This window comes from Barbus barbus (assembly GCF_936440315.1).
Source record: "Barbus barbus genome assembly, chromosome: 13".
NCBI lineage: Eukaryota > Metazoa > Chordata > Actinopteri > Cypriniformes > Cyprinidae > Barbus > Barbus barbus.
This window is the reverse complement of record NC_136741.1, coordinates 18,746,566-18,765,518: the sequence shown is the minus strand read 5'-3', so window position 1 is coordinate 18,765,518 and position 18,953 is coordinate 18,746,566. Positions and strand designations below refer to the sequence as shown.

The window sequence follows — 18,953 nt, the reverse complement described above, 5'->3', positions numbered from 1 at the left end:
AATGGATTTAGATAAAGTCAGCTAACAGATGTTTAGTTCTTAGGTAATATCTCAGATGAAGAGGGGAGCCAGCAAAAAGGTAAAAGTGTGCTTGTGGGAATGGCTGGAGCTGAGGGAGGTATGGAGGGCAGAGCGTGTGATAAAGTGAGGTTTGAACGGGTTTCCTGGGGAAGAGTGAAGTGTGAGAAAGACTGATAAGAACCTCAGGCTGTTTGTGTTCAAACTGCTGTTTCTGGACCAAACCAGAATACAGACTAATGGATACGTCTGAGAAAGAGAGAGAGAGACCGCAACAATAAAACTGTGTGGCCCTATTAAGAGTATCTCGCACAGATTTAGTCATAAGTAATTGGCACGGAAAAGAGGCAGGCACTTACACAGAAATGCGGGTTGGTTACGATCTTTGAAAAAAATATTCCACTGCTCTGCATGATACTTCACAAGGCAAAAGAAGTCAAATTAATTGTGTTACACAATACAAATACACTGACTTACACAAAATTTTTGTCAATGCATTTGAGAGTCAAGATAGTCCATGTTGTTAAAAATATTACATTAATAAAATAATTAGTCAGCCAAAACAGATAGAGCTCCACAAAATCATGCCATTGGATAAGCCAATGTTACTATGTTGGGATGCTAAAAAATAGCAATGTTTTGATAGTGCCACAGACTTTACTTTTCAGAGAAATCAACCTCATTAAATTTGCATGGTCTTTGAAACTCATACTAAAATGTCCATACTTGGGAAGACAAAAGAGCTTGAAATTAGAATCCAGTCTAGGGCCACCACGGGCATAGAAGGCACATTAAGCGATGGGTATTGATTTTCTCCCAAAAAGTGAGAGGGGCAAGCATCTCCAACATCCCCCTACCCATCCCCATTCTTAATGGAGGTGATGCCATTCTGTAGCATATAAATTCACCATTAGTCTACAAACAGATGAGACCACAGTGAGAATACAGTAAGAATGCACTGAGGGGTAAATGCCTAAAAATGAACTGTGCCCACTGACAGCAGTGTTTATTTCCTGTTTTTGCACCTGACTCACTAAAGTAATTATGCAAATCAAGTAACAGCAAAATCATGGCCAAAAAATTGCACTGTATGCAATTTGCATGGCACGATTCTCCAAATTTCAGTCTGCTGTCAAGCTTACTTTACACATAAAAATAAAATAAAGATAAACCTGACTCAGGATTCATTGCATGTACTGCTGCTCTGCGAAATTTCACAGACAAAATCCAGTCAATCAATCAGAAAGGGTGAAAAAGTTAATTGTATTGTGGTTTGAAAGTGACATCTGTGTGATCTATGCTTAATGCTATGGCACAAAATTAACAAAAGACTTTTTTGGGGGGCAGTTGAAGGTGAACTTGAAGGCACTCACATGCATGGGTTAACTGCAGAGGTCATACGTGTCCTTCATGTCACTTCACATTCACAATTAACATGACCATATCTTAAGACGCAGGTTTTTGCAAAAATGTTGTACAATTGTTTATACAATTCACCACTGTGTTTGACTGAAGAAAAGAGAAGGCAAAAGAGAAAGACAGAAAGAAAACAGGCTCTTTTCATTAAATGGCCAGGCTCTGTTTTGTGTGTATAAGGCACATTCTGGAACTCTACAGATCTGCTGCTGGGGGCTGTTTGTCCTCTGCTGCTGAGGATGTGGCCAAATTGCTCCCACTATCAATAATCATGAGTTTCCCAGGCAGGCATGTGTGTGGGGCTCTCAGCACAAGGCCACAGAATATGTTCAGTAGATTAACCCTATTTTTACTCCCTTCTATCCATTTCCCAATAGTTTTTTTCATGTATGTTTTTTTTGTGTATTTTTTGCTGAAGATTATTATTCTGTACATTTTAATTAAAATCTAAATAAAGCATAGCCTGTATAATAGAAATATCAAATTCCAATTAAAATGTTTCAGGCAAAAAGCAGTAAAATTGCAATAGTTTTTTTTTTTTTATTATTGATTGATTGATTCTGATAAATGAGTAAATGAATAGCTGTGCATGGGTTTTGGGCATAGAAACGGAGCACAAATGGGTTCCACTTTCTTTAGTGTTAATGAGATTTACATAATATAAATAGTGATATCCATTTCAAATCATTATCTGCCAAATCATTCTTTTAATACCCAGGGCAAAAGCTAAAAAAAAACTAAAGTGTAAAGGAGTCTAGTAAAACAAAACATTCCCAATATATATGGACTTATCCGTCCTCTGAGAATTCCTTTTGTTTATGCTATGCTTTGAAAAAAAAAAAAAAAAGAAATCACTAAATGAATTAATCTTGAACAGTAACAAAATATTGTGTTTAGAGCATCGCTATTTAATGGATCCCACATGGGCAAACCAAAGTGTGTTTTTATAGCATTTATTTATTCGTACAAAAAAGATATACAGGCTGATGGATTGCAGATTGCTCTAGTCCTCTTATCATGTCTTAGAAAGTCAGACAAACAAATAGACAAAATGATGAGAGGTCAAGCACAATCCTGACAATGTATTCGAAAACAAATTTAAAAACATGACCAGATAAGAGTTTCTTGTCTTACAGAATGGATGGGCAGCAGCCGTCTATGCAGAGCTTACTTTACATGCATGCTATGTCTGTCCTCCATTGATTCATTCATGTCATCAAGGTGAGAACAGGGACAATTTAAAGTATGGAAGCCTGTTTTCTCACAATTCTGAATTTTTTCTTTTTTTCATAATTGTGACATATTAAGTCAGAATTACGAGGTATAAACTCTTAATTGTGAGACAAAACTACAAAAAAAAAAAAAAAAAAAGGATTGCAGGACATTAACTTGCTATTCTGAGAAAAAAAAAAGGTGTGATAGTTTTGACTTGCAATTATTAGAAAAAAAGTTGGAATTGTGAGATAAAAAGTAGCAATTACCTTTTTTATTTTTTTATTCCATGGTGGAGACTAAAAAAAAAATTGTGATATGTAAACTCACAGTTCTGAGATATTCTGAAGAACGTTGGTAATCAACTTTTATTGTGTAGAGTAGACAAAATGACACAATTGTTTTCTTTCTTTTTCTTCTATCCTTAGATGTAGAAGACAAATCTATGCAAATATGTTAGCCAAGCAGTAATTTACTTGAATTACTGTACAGATAGATATATATATATATAAATAAATAAAATAATCACACATTCCTCAGAGATTTTGGTCCATATTGACATGATAGCATCACGCAGTTGCTGCAGATTTGTCGGCTGCACATCCATGATGCAAATCTCCCGTTCCACCACATCCCAAAGGTGCTCTATTGGATCGAGATCTGGTGACTGTGGAGGCCATTTGATTAAAGTGAACTCATTGTCATGTTCAAGAAACCAGTCTGAGATGATTTGAGCTTTGTTACATGGTGCAGTATCCTGCTGGAAGTAGCCATCAGAAGATGGATACACTGTAGTCATAAAGGGATGGACATGGTCAGCAACAATACTCTGGTAGGCTGTGGCGTTTAAACAATGCTCAATTGGTACTAAGAGGCCCAAAGTGTGCCAAGAAAATATTCCCCACACCATTACACCACCACCACCAGCCTGAACCGTTGAGACAAGGCAGGATGGATCCATACTTTCATGTTCTTTACGCCAAATTCTGACCCTACCATGTGAATGTCGCAGAAGAAATCGAGACTCATCAGACCAGGCAACGTTTTTCCAATCTTCTATTGTCCAATTTTGGTGAGCCTGTGCGAATTGTAGCCTCCATTTCCTGTTCTTAGCTGACAGGAGCGGCACCCGGTGTGGTCTTCTGCTGCTGTAGCCCATCTGCTTCAGGGTTCGACATGTTGTGCGTTCAGAGATGGTATTCTGCATAACTTGGTTGTAACGAGTGGTGATTTGAGTTACTGTTGCCTTTCTATCATCTCTAACCAGTCTGCCCATTCTCCTCTGACATCAACAAGGCATTTTCGTCCACACAACTGCCGCTTACTGGATATTTTCTCTTTTTCGGACCATTCTCTGTAAACCCTAGCGATGGTTGTGCGTGAAAATCCCAGTAGATCAGCAGTTTTTGAAATTCTCAGACCAGCCCGTCTGACACCAACAACCATTCCATGTTCAAAGTCACTTAAATCCCCTTTCTTCCCCATTCTGATGCTCGGTTTGAACTTCAGCAAGTCGTCTTCACCACATCTAGATGTCTAAATGCATTGAGTTGCTGCCATGTGATTGGCTGATTAGCAAATTTGTGTTACCAAGCAATTGAACAGGTGAACCTAATAAAGTGGCCGGTGAGTATGAGTATATATATATATATATATATATATATATATATATATATATATATATATATATATATATATACACATATATATATAAAATAACATAATAGTTCATGTTCATGTATTTATTTATCGATGTAACCATAGAATAAGCAAGAGTCAGTGGTCATTGTTGTGAAATAAATATTATAATGCAATATTTACTGTCTGACTCTATACAGTATTATCCCTCATACCAAAATATGGCAGGCATATTTGTATTAGTCTACGAGTCACCAAGGAGAGATACTTTGGGCCGCACACACAGGGGGTGAGATAATGAACGTGTGTGTGAGAAATGGGACTGTCACTCTGCTGAGATAAAGATGCTCTCAGGAAATGCGACCTGATGTCAACAGATGAAGAGAGGTGTATGTGTGTGAGGGCAAACTCATATGTTGTTTGGCCCATTTTTTCATCCCTCCTGCATGATTTACTTCTTGACAGGATACTGCTATTTTCCAGGCCATTCCACAATAACTTACTGTCACGCTTTCCCTCATTCCCAAGATATATTTCCCTGTGCTCTCTCTGCTCCTCTCAAACCCTTACAGTCTGTCCATTACATTCACAATGGGAATACTAACTGAAATAACAATTAAAGGGACAGTTCACAGAAGAATGAAAATTCTGCCATCTTTTACTCACATGCATATAGTTAATGGTATAGTTCACCCCAAAAAAGAAATGCCTCAGTGTTGATTTTGCTTTATGTAGTTAGGCAATACAATGGAAGTCAGCTGGCTCCAATGTCAGCTGGTTCATAACATTGTTCAAAATATTTGTACAGGAAAGAAATTCTTACAGGTTTGGAACAACATAAAGGTTTGTAAATTTTGACAGTATTTAGCCACTCAAATGGTGTTAGCCGTTCATTATAATTTCAAGTAAATTGGCTGTATGAATTCCAAACCTTGGAATATGGCATACTTACATACATAAATCAAAAGCTTAAGGTCAGTAAGATTTTTTATACTTTTATTCAGCAAGGGTGCATTAACTTCATTGAAGTGATCTATTTCAAAAATTGATCTATTTCTGAAATTTCAGCTTTGCTATGAGAGAAATAAATTACATTATAATAATATCAAAAAAGAAAGCAGTTACTTTATATTGTAATAATATTTCATAATATTTACTGTATTTTTGATCAAATAAATGCAGGCTGGAGACCAAGAAGAGACATCTTTCAAAGACATTTTAAAAATATTACCAACCCTAAAATTAAACAGTAATTTATACACAATTTTTTTAATACATTCAAATGGAAATCAATGGTTAAAGGGTTAGTTCACCCAAAAATGAAACTTTGTCCATGTTTCACTCACCCTCAAGGCATCCTAGGGGTATATAATAATCCAATCGGAGTTATTAAAAATTGTCCTTGCTCTTTCAAGCTTTGTAATGGCATGGGTGGGTGTTTGTGTTTAACAGTCCAAAAGTAGTCAAATAAAGCACCATATTAAAGCAAGCATCACATGGCTCCAGGGAGTGAATAAAGGCCTCCTGTAGCAAATCGATGTGTTTTTTAAGAAAAATATCAATATTTCAAAAGATATAAATACTTTTCTCACTTCTACTAGCTGTTGTAGGCGGAAGTGTTCCGGCGGATGACGTAGGACCTAAGTGGAGCGCATGCGTCAGGGATTAGTGACGAACGTGGAAGCGCAACGGAGAGAGAACAAAACGCTGGTCACAAATTAGAAGTACAAAATGAGGATTTGTGAAGAAAAATGTTGGAGGATTTCGATATAAGCCAAGTAGTTTTCCTTTGGTAAAGTAAGGAGACTAAGCTTCCTTTGCTCCTGTAAACAGATGCGGAAGTTACACAAAACTGTTTATATTATTTTAAATATGGATATTTTTCTTACAAAAATGCATTGATTTGCTACAGGAGGCCTTTATTCACCCCTCGGAGCCGTGTGATGCTCGTTTTAATATGGATATGCACGCTTTACTTGACTACTTTTAGACTGTTGAACAAAAACACCCACCCGTGCCATTATAAAGACTGAAAGAGCCAGGACAGTTTTTAATATAACTCAGATTGGATTAATATGAAATAAGAAAGTCATATACACCTAGGATGCCTTGAGGGTGAGTAAAACATGGATTAATTTTCATTTTTGGGTGAACTAACCCTACTAGTAACACATGCACATTCTTTTAAACACTGATAGCTAGAGAGATCATGTGATGTGGTGAAAGAAATGTGAGTAAAGAATGGCCTCTGAACTGCTGTCACTGGATCATCCTAGCTTTCACCAATAGAAACATGAACTGATACATACACACACAGAGAGAGAGAGAGAGAGAGACACACACAAACAAGCAGCTGCAAACAAGCAAGAATGCTCATATAGAAATGCGATGAAAGGCAAGTGAAGTACTGTCTCTAAGCCCTGGGCACTAAGAAAAAGGCCACAAAAAGTACAACACAAATATACAAACATACAGACTTTTGCAAAAATGCTGACAGATAGGGTTGCACACATTCATAAAAAAATAAATATTTATGACAGAAATGTCATATTGTATTTTTAAAATGCTTCATTCAGCACTTTGATGGCAGTTTTGAAAAACAGAGCAGTCCAAAAATATGCCTACAGGAGGCAAAACAATGATTTGGTTAAAAGCCCATATATGCTCTGCTCCGTATAGGCTGTTTCATTGATTGAGAACTTTTTATATGACTAACTACTTGCTACTTTTCAGACTTGCAAATTTGCTGTCAACAGAATCAATCTCAAAATGCTGCATGCTCTCTTGTGAGCTTCTCGCAATTATGAGAGAGAAAGAGTGAAAGAGAAAGTTAATTGATTTTCCACTCTTTGCAAGTGGGAGTCATTTATCTCGTTTTGGTAGCTCTTAGTTGTCAGTGGACATTTGCACTGCTAGTGGCGCAGTACATAAAGGATTGAAGTGTCTGATAAAAGCTTACACATGAATTCTACCAATAGTTATTAAAACTACAGTATGTACCAGATACAGTATATAGTCCACATGGTGTTACAACACAACTAATTAAATTCCTAACAAAACATGAATTAGGTGTGAATGTTTTAATGCTTAAAATTGAAGATCTTGTCACTCAGATTAGATACAGTAGTGGGGGTGGTTATAAAGCAAACACAGCTTTTTACCTTCTAGCATTGTGGGAAATAAGAACCTGGTTACATTTCAGTGGGCAGTACACAAGACCTCTCTGGGGACCTAAAATGTTTTAATGGCAAGAGCTCCAGCCTGATGTTTTCTTCTTTTACAGAGTGATTTTTCTTTTTTCTCTAAACCAAAAAAGTTTTTCTTGCCTAAAAAGTTAATTAACGCATATAGCGCCTCCAACATTCCAACAACAAGTTCTTGGGAAAGTGTAGATGGCTATTTATATATTAATACGGTTCTAGCCACATTTTAATGTTACTTCTTGAAAAATGAGGCTTGGAATTTCTACAAATTTCTACAAAGCTGGAACCATAACTTTCCCTCTTTGACCCACAGCTCACAGGCTTTGGCTTCCTCCTCTTCCAGCAGACAAGCAGCATTGTGTTGTTCTTTGATCTGCCTACTTCATTTCTTTCATTTTTTCTCTTTATTTCTCTCTTTTTCCCCCCATCTTGGCTATCCTCATTTTTCCAAAGGCTGGAAGCTTCCAGAAGTGAATCTCTCAGATCAGAGGCATGAGAATGTTTAAGAAGTAGCAGGTTAGAAAAACAGATCAAGTTTTTAAAGGAATCTTCTCCCACACCTGGCACCATTTCACTTACAACTTGAACTTGAAGTGCTCTCTGTTATCAGTAAATGGCATGTGCGGTATATCTGAAAATGTGATAACATACTTGCTGGAAAAGAGTCTAGATAATTCCCGCATTGGACATCGCTACTGATTCTGCTTAGCGATCAGTCGGCTAGCTGTCTGCATGGTATAACAAATACCAGATATTATGGTATCTAAAGAAGCCGTTTTGAAAGCAATCGCTACAGTTTCCCAGATTAGCATTTAAAGGAAAACACTGTCCTTCCTCTCAAAACTCCTGAGGACAGATAAAAAAGAAAGCAGGAGGAAGAAGGGGAAAAAATAAAAGGCCATATGAAATGCAAAACTTCTCCAGCTTAAGAGGAAATAACACAGTACAGAGTTCCCAAGGTCACATTCGTGTAGTCCGGTCTGTCTCTAAGAAACTGTGGGCAAGGCTCCTATTCCATTTCCGCTGATGGTGAAACATCTGATCATTACGTCTCCGAAGGACAAAATATGAACCACTGAAGACAATCTAAGCCAACACTGAACTGTGTTTTATAAGATTATAAGGATGCAGCTGCACTGCAGATTTACATAAAAATGCAATGAACATACAAGCACTCTGAGACATCTAAAAGGAATAAAATCAATTCCAAATGTCCCAGGAAATTAAGCGTAGCGTTAGAACTGGCAGGTCACGTGAGTCAAGCTGATCACATCTACCTATAGGGATACGACACCTATCGTGGCATTCCTATATAAGCGCTATTCAGTATTATTCAGCAGCTTGCTTGCTCGGGAGCAAATTACCCTCCTCCATCCCCAACTCCTCCTTTCGCCAGAGTCAAGACTTGGCTTCTGACATTCCTGTTGAATCAGATTCTCTAATCTTGAATAATGTGTTACACTAAATGTAATTAAGTACATCAATGATATATGCTTGGTTCTGTTCTGTTAACCGTTGGGGGATTGTTATTATTATTGCTGCTCTCCCTGCTCATTCATGATAGGCTGCATGGATGGGCAGGGAGTTTTTGCCCAGAACAGAACCATACCGCCAAACCAAACTGTTAAGTGGTCCTGATAGAAATATATTTTAAAACACAGAAAAACAAACAAGACAATGATTGAGATCTAGTTATGGTCTTCCAACAGCGATTATATACTCAAAAATATGACGAAACATAAAATCATGAATTATTTTTAACACTTAAATAAGGATGACTGTGGTTCAGATTATTCATAGCAATAAAATCTATAGGGGAACTTTTTTTTTTTTTTTTTTTTTTTTTTTTTTTTCAAATGAAGAGGTGCTATTCTTTCTCAGCCACAGAGGAAAGCCTAGATGTTTACATGCTGTGAACTATAAATTCTTCATGTACTGGCATTGACAGCAGTTTTCTAGTTGACACTGTTTTAACCAGCAGGTTCTAGCCATGGGAAGCTGCTTGTTTCTAATTTCACAATTACACTGTGCTTAAAATAGAAACTATCATCATGTTCCTAAACTGTAGGCGTAACACTGCCCTTTTTCTGAACTTAAGGGGAAATTCAAGAGTCATAAGGAGGTCAGAGGTCTTAAGTCTCTGTTGAAAAATCCAGCATATGCCGGTTAGGTATGTTTTGAAACATGGCTGCTGGTTTGAGCTGGTTTAAGCTAATCATGTGCTGGTCCTAAGCTGGTCTTGAGCAGGAGCTATTTGCTTAGGGTCAGCTTAAACCAGCTCATGACCAGCTAAGGACCAGCTTAAACCAGCAGCCTTGCTTCAAAACATACCTACAGCATATGCTAAATTGTTCAACAGGGGTGTATATAGGGCTATTGAAGTTACCTTAGCTTGTGGACAGTGAATGATCAGAACGATCAGAGGATAAGAGCGTTCTAAAACATCTGGAACAAATAAACATTAATCAATTAACGAGATGGCTTATTGAATCAGCAATAATAGTTAATAATAATTGATCAGTTTTTCCTATTTTAGTACACTGGTCCGGCTAATGCACAAACAAAGAGGAGATGGGTATTTGGCTCTTCTTTTTTCAATTAATGGCTGCCATTTTATTATTTACTATTTCTTCCTTCATTTCTTATTCTAATTCTCTCTTGTATAAACATAACTGTCAACAGATTAATTCTCTAAATAGCATAGAACACAAACGTGGTTGGGAAATTATTCTGTCTATTTGTTCTCACACACAGGCATAAATGCATCTGCTATTTGTGGTCTGGGGTTCAGTTAGCGGTCATCTACAACAGGAAGCATCTGGCACCCTGAGGATCTAACATATTGAAAAGTCTGATACCTTTTCAAAAGGCCAAAGCAGAGCTAGAGGCAATGCAGCACGTTGCATCTATATCTTTTCTTTATCAATCTGTATTTCGCTCGCTCTCAAGTCCAGTGATGCCATCTTATTCTTATCAGAGCTACTCTCTGAAGCAATTTCAGTTCCCCACTTGTCGCTATCTGTTTTCTTACTGTTCTTTCCTTCTGTGTCAAATCCATTCTGAACCTCAAACAATCTCAAGCTGCTGTTCTAGATAGCACAGGTTGGATGAAGGCTTTATTTCATACAGGAAAGATTTGTTATCTAAATAAGGCAAACAGATGGTTGGAACAGCAAGAGAAAAGCAGGTGGCCACATACTTTCTCTGTGGTGGTTACCAAAACTGAATGAAAAACAGATTTGTTGTCCTAAATTATACCTTGAATTCATTTTCTACAAGGTTTTTCTGTTAGATCATGAGAAAGAGCACGTATTGTATTTGGGATGTGCCTGAATTAATAAGAAGCATAAAAACAACATCTTCCTTTAGGACTGAAAGTATTTTGCAATGCAGACTTCCCTACTTTCTTTCTTGAATTCTGACCAGAAATAACAAGAAGAAAATGTGGTGCTCTTCCTGCTGGATTTCAGATGACACTGGACGCTTGTTATTACTTCAACTAATGGCACTCGGAAACATTTATCAATGTTTGATTAAAACCTAAATGTTAGATTCAATATGGTCCGTTTACTTTTGCTCAACCGACAAAAAGTGTTAAAAAATTAAAATAAAAGCCAAACCTGGATCAACCATTGCATGTCGCCAGTCACCACACAGACTGACAGCACTACTGTATTGTTAATAATAAAAATATTTTTGTAAAAAAAAACATTTGTTGATTGAAATGAAGCTGAAAAAATACCAAAAAATTCGAAATAAAATAAATTATTTAAAAAAAAATGCTAAAAGTGAAAAAAAGCACATACAATTACTAAAATTAAAATTGAAAACATAAAACTGTTCCTTATAATCCCATTCAAATATAAAACACACAGTATTCTAAAATAAAATAAGCAAAGAATTCTATAGTGGAATTTTCAAATCTAGAATGGATTTTTTTTTAACAACATTCATGTTGTTTTAGATAGCAAAATCAAGCTTGAAATGAAACAATGCTTTTAATAAATGTTGACTTTAAAAAATCTGAAGTCATTCAACCCCTAGAATGCACACGTATGTGTCATGGTACTCTCATGAACAGCTCTCGGATTTCATCAAAAATGTCTTAATTTGTGTTCCGAAGATGAACGAAGGTCTTATGGGTTTGACATGAGGGTGAGTCATTAATGGCAGATTTTATTTTTGGGTGAACTATCCCTTTAATACATGTGAGAACAATAACATGATCAGCGGTGGAACTGTTGGTTGCATCTGCACAGCTGTAAAAGTGTATGACCGTCCCTTAGGATTAGTGTGTAATCAGTTTCAGTGCAGCTTTCCTCTGCATTAATCTAGCAGGCTGAGACCACTCTCAGTCAAGCTTTCTGCTTTGCAGAGCAATTAACGTCTCTTCATCACAGCACAGCTTAAATATCAAGCCGTAGAAACACTAAGGTTTTTCAAGTACTGCTCAGTGGGTGATGTCACTCATTAAACAGCTATAGTGATATGAGGTACTGTATATAATGTCATTAGACATATAGAAAGGCCAATGCTACAAAGTAAGAAAAGATGAAAAAAAAGGCTGGTAAAGAAAAATAAAACGGTTCTCATTTAGTCTCCTCCACTGCACATGTCTCTCAGTGCTGGGTATTATACTAAAAAAAGACCACTAGAACAGCCACCATGGTCTCTGAGTCATAGAAAAGGTTTGATAAAATTAAAATAAATGCTTTTGCTGCCTTTGATTGCTTTTGCATGAAACATATACTTCAGGTCTGAAATATTTCTGGCCGGCTTTGGAAGTTACCCAGGGGTGCAATAATAATTAAAAATGGGGAAAAGCTGAGTCTGCTATGGTAAATTAGAGAGAATGAGAACAGGATATGGAGGGCAAGCTTTAAGACATTTTGAACAACTTCAAAGATGATCATGCCAAGTTTTCTAAACAATATTTAAATCTTGCTTATGCTACCTATATGTTATCAATCTACGGAGCCCCTTAGAGCTCATGGTGGTGGAAAGAAGGGGTGGGAGGAAAAAATATTTTTCAAATCTTTTGCGTTCTCTCGCGAAACTTTTGCGTTCCCTCGCAAAACTTTGCGTTCTCAAGTTTTGCGAGGGAACGCAAACATCTTATAATAATAGTGTAATAGTTTTCATGAACAGTCTAAAAAACTAATGAAAAAGTAAACTACACTGCGCCTCCAAAGAACACAACTTTTAATATCTTGTAAATATTTGATAAAGTCAGAAACATATTTTTGTTCTTTAAATACTGAACTGTGATTGTATGAAAAGTCTAAGCTGTCAACAGTAGATTTTCATGCCAATAACCCATTCCACCATCAAAAATGCAAGCAGCAGGTGTAGACATCAAAGACAAACTAAATAAGAAACAGCTGTAAGACACAACATAGCAACACAGCAACAGATGCTCATCGTTCATATTAATGTTCAACACCTCATGAGTGACAAATCTACTATGTTGGCAGGTGGCAAATCATCTGACAAGAAGCTTTAAACATCTGACAAAACGAAAGCTCATATCATCAGTAACAAAGCTTTAATTTCTGGTTTTGTAGCCAGCATACCAGCATTTTACCAGGTTACGCTACATATTCTCATAACAAAGACATATGCAAGCTTGATGCTAGACAGGGCATTAGTAAAAAAAGAAAAAAAAAAAAGGATTTTTAAAAAATATATTTACCTATGACCTACATCTCTGACACTACTACACCCCTAACAGTCTGGATACATTATTGGAGTCCACAGAGAAACAATACAGGGCTGTTTCGACACACAACATCAGAATGTGCATACTAAAATCTCAGTGTTTGTAACAAGGTTCTTCAGTGTATTCTTTCTTTGTTTCTCTATACTTCTGCTGACTGCTGCATCAGAGACCGCTGATGTCACTGCATATCTAAGAGTGCAAGAAAGGCAATAGACAAACCCCCGTCCTCTGAAGATTTCACAGTACGTGACAGATCATATCTATAAAGACCTCTATATCCAGCCCAAGCTGTGCAGAGGTGATGGTGAATGAAGGTGGATTTGATTTCTCAACTCATGCAGCACTAATTGCATCTTTCTAGTGCAATGTCACTGTTGTCATGGAATAATAATGAAATCCATTGTAAGAAGACTGTTTTGAAAGTTGCGCAAGTGTCTTTTTATCACTTAAAACAGGAAAGAATTCAGACAAAAACAGGCAGAAGCAGACACAAACAGAAATTATTGCCTGAAGAGGTCAGAAGGTTTTAACTCCTCCATTCAGTATTTGTGTAGACCTCTTTTCCAAGCTTCTCTAAGGTCGAAATCTACAGCTTCTCTAAAGCAAAAAAAGCTGAAATAAAATAAAAAGCCCTGTTCCCACAAACAACTGACAGCATGTCTGGAAAACTGCGTAGACATCTTTTCCAAGCTTCTTTCAAGCTCTCCAAGCTGAAGAAAAGAGGATTGGGGGAAAATACAACATGCATTTATACTTTTCTGTGACTTAGTATGCATAAAGGATGAGTATAATGTCTAAATATTCTGTATTCATTATCAGTATTTATCATACAGAAGGAAAACAATACCCAGATGACACAATGCATCTGCTGAGATTCTAAAGTGTGCAACCAGCAGGCAATCTGCTATCCCACGAGGCAACAGAAGCTGCAGTGTTGTCAAATTTGAAAAACTGAAATAAAAAAAATGGTGGTATGGGAATTTGGATGAAACTTGAATACCCATGTGGCTTTCACTGGTCCAGGAGACAATGTGAAGACATTATGTGCCTGGATGGATTCCATCAAATTGAACTGAACATTTGTTCAATAGATCAACCACAAGAACATGCTTAAAAACCAGCATTTGTGTTGAACATTTGCATGCACATACACAAGCCAGTGGAACTGATTTGCTGATACTACGCTGATATACAGCAAACTTATTTACATTCCTAACTCACTATGCGACTCACTTGCACTGCTTTCACTGATAAACGGATGGAAAAAAATGGGATGAAATATCATAGTTTAACATATACAACTGTCCAATTCAACACAATGGCCATCTCAGTCTATTTTACACCACTGCACAAAAGGTTGGTGTCTGTATGATTTTTATGTTAGTGAAAGATGTCTAAGGCTGCATTTATTTGTTAAAAATAGTAAAAACAGTAATATTGTCAAATTTGGAATGTAAATGTGAAATGTAATTACTGTGATGGTAAAGCTGAATTTTCTGCAGTCATTACTTCAGTCTTCAGTTGTCACATGATCCTTCAGAAATAATTCTAATATACTGATATGGTGCTCAAGTAACATTTCTTGTTATTATCTCAGTTGAAAACAGTTACGCTTCTTAAGATTTTTTGTATAAACGTGATATTTTTTTCAGGATTGTTTGATAAATAGAAAGTTCAAAAGAACAGTTTGGAATAAATGAATTAATAATGAGTTGATAATGAAATGAAGAATACATTTATTCAGAAAGAATCTTACTGACAAGCATTTCAACATTTGAACATCTTGTTCTCTTCCACACAATGAATGTATGGTGAACAAGGGCTGTCAAAATCAAAACAGAAAGTGTTATAGAAATGGTCCGTGCATTACATTTTTAAGTCCTCCAAAGTCATATGATATTTTAGTAAAAGACTGAAAATCATAATTCTTTGAAAATCTTGACATGAAAATCTTGCTTCACAGTTGTGGCCATCATTCAATTTCATTGTACACTCTTGAAAATAAAGATTCTTTATTTGCATCTGCTTCCATAAAGAACCTGTAACATTCATGGAACATAATCATTGGACAAATGGGTTCTTTTCTTTAGACAATTGAAATATTCTTCACATTAAAGAAAAAGGTTCTTTGGGGAACCTGAAATGTTCTTTTATATCAGAGAAAAGAGAAAGTCTAGTGGCCCTCTGTCTATTCATTCACATCCATTGGACCCTCAGGGATTTCCTCACATGAAGAGACAATAACATTCAAAATCCAGTCAACTTTTGTGGATCTGATACAAATCTAAGTTTCTATTTATGAGAACATGAGATCCATGAAACATACAATTACAATTCTTTTGTCAGATGATTTTCCTTTGAGTACAGCTCTAGAAATCCTTCTGTGTCCACTTAATCGCATACTACGTTTTTTCTTTGACGCACATATGAGGAATACATCTAAAGGGCAGGAGCAGCTTGCAAATTATATCAGCCATTGTTTCCATCCCCGTTCTGTGAGAAATGTCCTTCAGAAGAAAACAATGGACAAGGAATCGCCCTCACAGAGCCTCACGTGAACCCCCAAGAGACCTCGCTATGCCAAATTCCATAACCTCCACAACGTGCTCTCTCATGCCCACCACTTCAGACATCCAAAAACCTAAAAACCGTACAGTACAACCATTTTAGTCTAACAGCAATAGTCAAGAGACTTAAAACATATATGGTAGATTTAAAGTACCTAATACGTCTCTCTAGGCATTGTTTCCACTAAGGGCCTGTTTCAGAGCTCTACCAGGTCATGGAATTACAATCATTGGTGCAAGAAGCCCACATGACTGATCACGAGAGCAAAAACTTGACCATTTATTTCTATAGTAAATGTCTCATGGGTTTACTAAGATGTTACTTTAACGGTCCACGGGGGAGCATAATCAAATAAATAAATAAACATATATAATATATAAATAATATAAAAATCTCTAACTAAATGCAGCCAATGAATAAATAATTTGGCCTTCATCACAATAAATGACATGTTGTGGCATCTGGCAAGTTGTATTTGGAAAGTTATGCCAAAAACCTGTCCAAAAAAAAAAAAAACACATGCAGGCCAGGGCCAGCAAAATCACATAGTAAGGCTCACCGGAGTGATGGTAAACTTGTACACTGTTTAGGGAGTCAGAGCTCCTGGGTGGCCCTTAGGTCACATGTTTAATGTACCTCTGCATTCCTGAGAACATCAAACAGCCTGTAGGCTCCTAGGGAGGCATTACATGTGCAAAGGCAGTGAGCCAATTATACAAAGACTTGCAAGGGGTTGATAATTTCATCTTTTTTAGAGGAATTTTTAGGTCAGGTCAACTATGAAAATGTAAAGGCAATTTTGTAAAGGCAGCATGTAATCGGTGCAGGTCCGTGTTGCGCAACACAAATGTAGCTAAATAAATAATTTACAAATTAGAAAAAAAACGAAAAATTGTGACGCACTGGTAATATATTTTTATATTAGTTTACCAACTCTGTGAAATGCTTATGAAGTTATTTAATCTTATATATCCCAATAATATTGAAAATATATTAAATTGCTTTTATTTATTTACATTTTATTATATTTTAAATCATTTTAATTTAATTTATTTTTTTCAATATTATTGTTAAATTTTATTTGTCTCTTTTAAGATTATATAAAATGTTGTTTTATGAATAAAAACAAACAAACACACTTTGTTAAAGCAGTAATCATACAGACAGCTCATTCTCATATAAATGACCCAGTTCAGAAGCACCTGCCGGTCCTTGAATTGTTTGATTTACTTACTTTTTCTAATATGTTGTCTGAAATAAATATAACAGTTTGCTCTGTGTAGTAGGCCTATTTCTGCATTACAGTATCTATTTTACAATCATTTATAGTAGCCTATTATATTCTTGGTTTATTATATTCTTTGGTTCTGCAAAACACTGCACATTCTAGTTTAAACGAAACCGCTCACACAAAAAAATGGATACAAATAAAAATAACTTGAAGATAAATAAAGTTTTGAGCTGCAATTGATATCTTCATATTCATTTGACATGAAATTCATCATTTCTTTTTTAAATCTAACATTAAGAGAGAGTGATTTCCTTTACAAGTCAGTCCCCCCTTTTGACACCTGTGAGTTTTATTAAACCATAATTATCAGTAAAGATTCAAGATGGACTTTACAATATAGAGACCACATCATAACAAAACATTTCATTGAAATCACTAATCATCCACATGGGCCATTGGTCTTTGGACCTCTAGCTATATTCTAACTCTTTATTTAAACATTTGAAAACCCTGTTGAAACTTGCATGCTTGTTTTAATGAACAGATTTTACTAAGATCCCCAATCCATTTGTTTTTGAAGAGAACAAGCCTTGATTAGGGGGATTTGACACCCCCCTCCCCCAGATATGCTCTATAATCTGCACTGTGCGAAGGAATTGACTGTCTGTAATGAGATCTTTTTTTTTTTCAGGTGAATATAATAATATTTGGGCTCTCCATACTCCAATGCATATCTGTTTTGTTTAGAAAACGCATTGCTTAATAAAGCAGCCTAACCTTGTTATGTGCAAATATATGCCACAGTGATCAACCCATAGCATCTGAATCTCTGTTGCGCCTGAAACTAGCAAGAAAGCGCGCTCTGCACGCGAATCAAGCAGGAACCTTTCTACATGGCAGCTAGGATCTCGACTCGGGCATCGCGGGATATCAGAGAGATCTCGACCAGCTGAGCTCACCGTCTCTGGGTCGCTGCAAATGAGCCAGTCACCATCGCGAAATAACCAAGCCTGAGCTATCGAGCAGCGCAGTGCTGCACTACGGCACGATTTAACGCATCGCTCCCTGCTCGCGTGTCTCGCATCTCTGCCAGATTGACACGCTGCTCGGCATAACGACAACCCAGCGGGGAGGTAAACTGAAACAGCACAGTCAAGCGCAAGATGAGATGATTTATGCTATGAGAAACGGGCTAGACAGCATTTAGGGGTCTATGATGGCCAGAAATGCTGTCAAGGTGGCAAGCGTAGCTACAATAAAAACAACCAAGGTCTGCAACGAAGGATGTCGTCCAATCTAGAAATACTGAATTATTACTAGAAGAACAGCATATAAGAAGAAGAACTGCCTCAAATGCTCAACAAGAAATGAAAAGGGTGGTTTTAAGGGATGGTGGGTGGGATCTATAGAGGTGTGCTGCATTTTCCAAAGGTAAACAAGAGAAAAGTTGAATAATGGAGCTGACAGACATGGAATGTATTATCTCACATCGCTTACCTCAGTCTCTGGGGGGGGGCCTATTTTTTCCTAGGCACTGCAGAGGTGATGAGGCAGACCTTCAAGGAAATCCAGGGAGGAAGCCGCAACCAGCTGCAACGGCGGTAGAGGCACTCCTCACTCACCCTACACACACACATACACACACACTCAGCCTCGGAGGCTGCGATACTGTTGTTATTGAGGTTTGTGGAAGGGGACGGCAGAAGGCTCTCATAACAAGCGCTATACTGTGAGCCTGAACACACCCCCTCCCGCAGAGCTCATCCAATGGCAGTCAGAGTGTCAGACACACAAACACACACACACACACACACACACACAGACGTATCAGCCAACACCCCCCATCCAGCTTCCCCATCACATTGAAATGTTTAGGATTAAAGTAGTGCAGCTGACTGATAAAAGATTAAACTGGTGTTTAACCACTTTGCCTGTATGTATGCTGCTT

The 18,953-nt window shown here is 37.0% G+C and overlaps 1 protein-coding gene across 2 annotated transcripts in view; it reads right to left on the bottom strand.

Moving 5' to 3' along the window:
- The window catches only part of kank4 (KN motif and ankyrin repeat domains 4), a 48,356-nt gene extending 29,659 nt beyond the window's left edge, over nucleotides 1-18,697 (bottom strand). Inside the window, exon 1 of one of the 2 annotated variants that reach the window (XM_079432183.1) lies at nucleotides 18,503-18,697. The gene's annotated coding sequence lies outside the window, so the exon portion shown is untranslated. The remainder of the gene's footprint in view (nucleotides 1-18,502) is intronic. The other variant, XM_079432181.1, reaches the window with a different exon arrangement.
- Nucleotides 18,698-18,953: the final 256 nt, after the last annotated feature.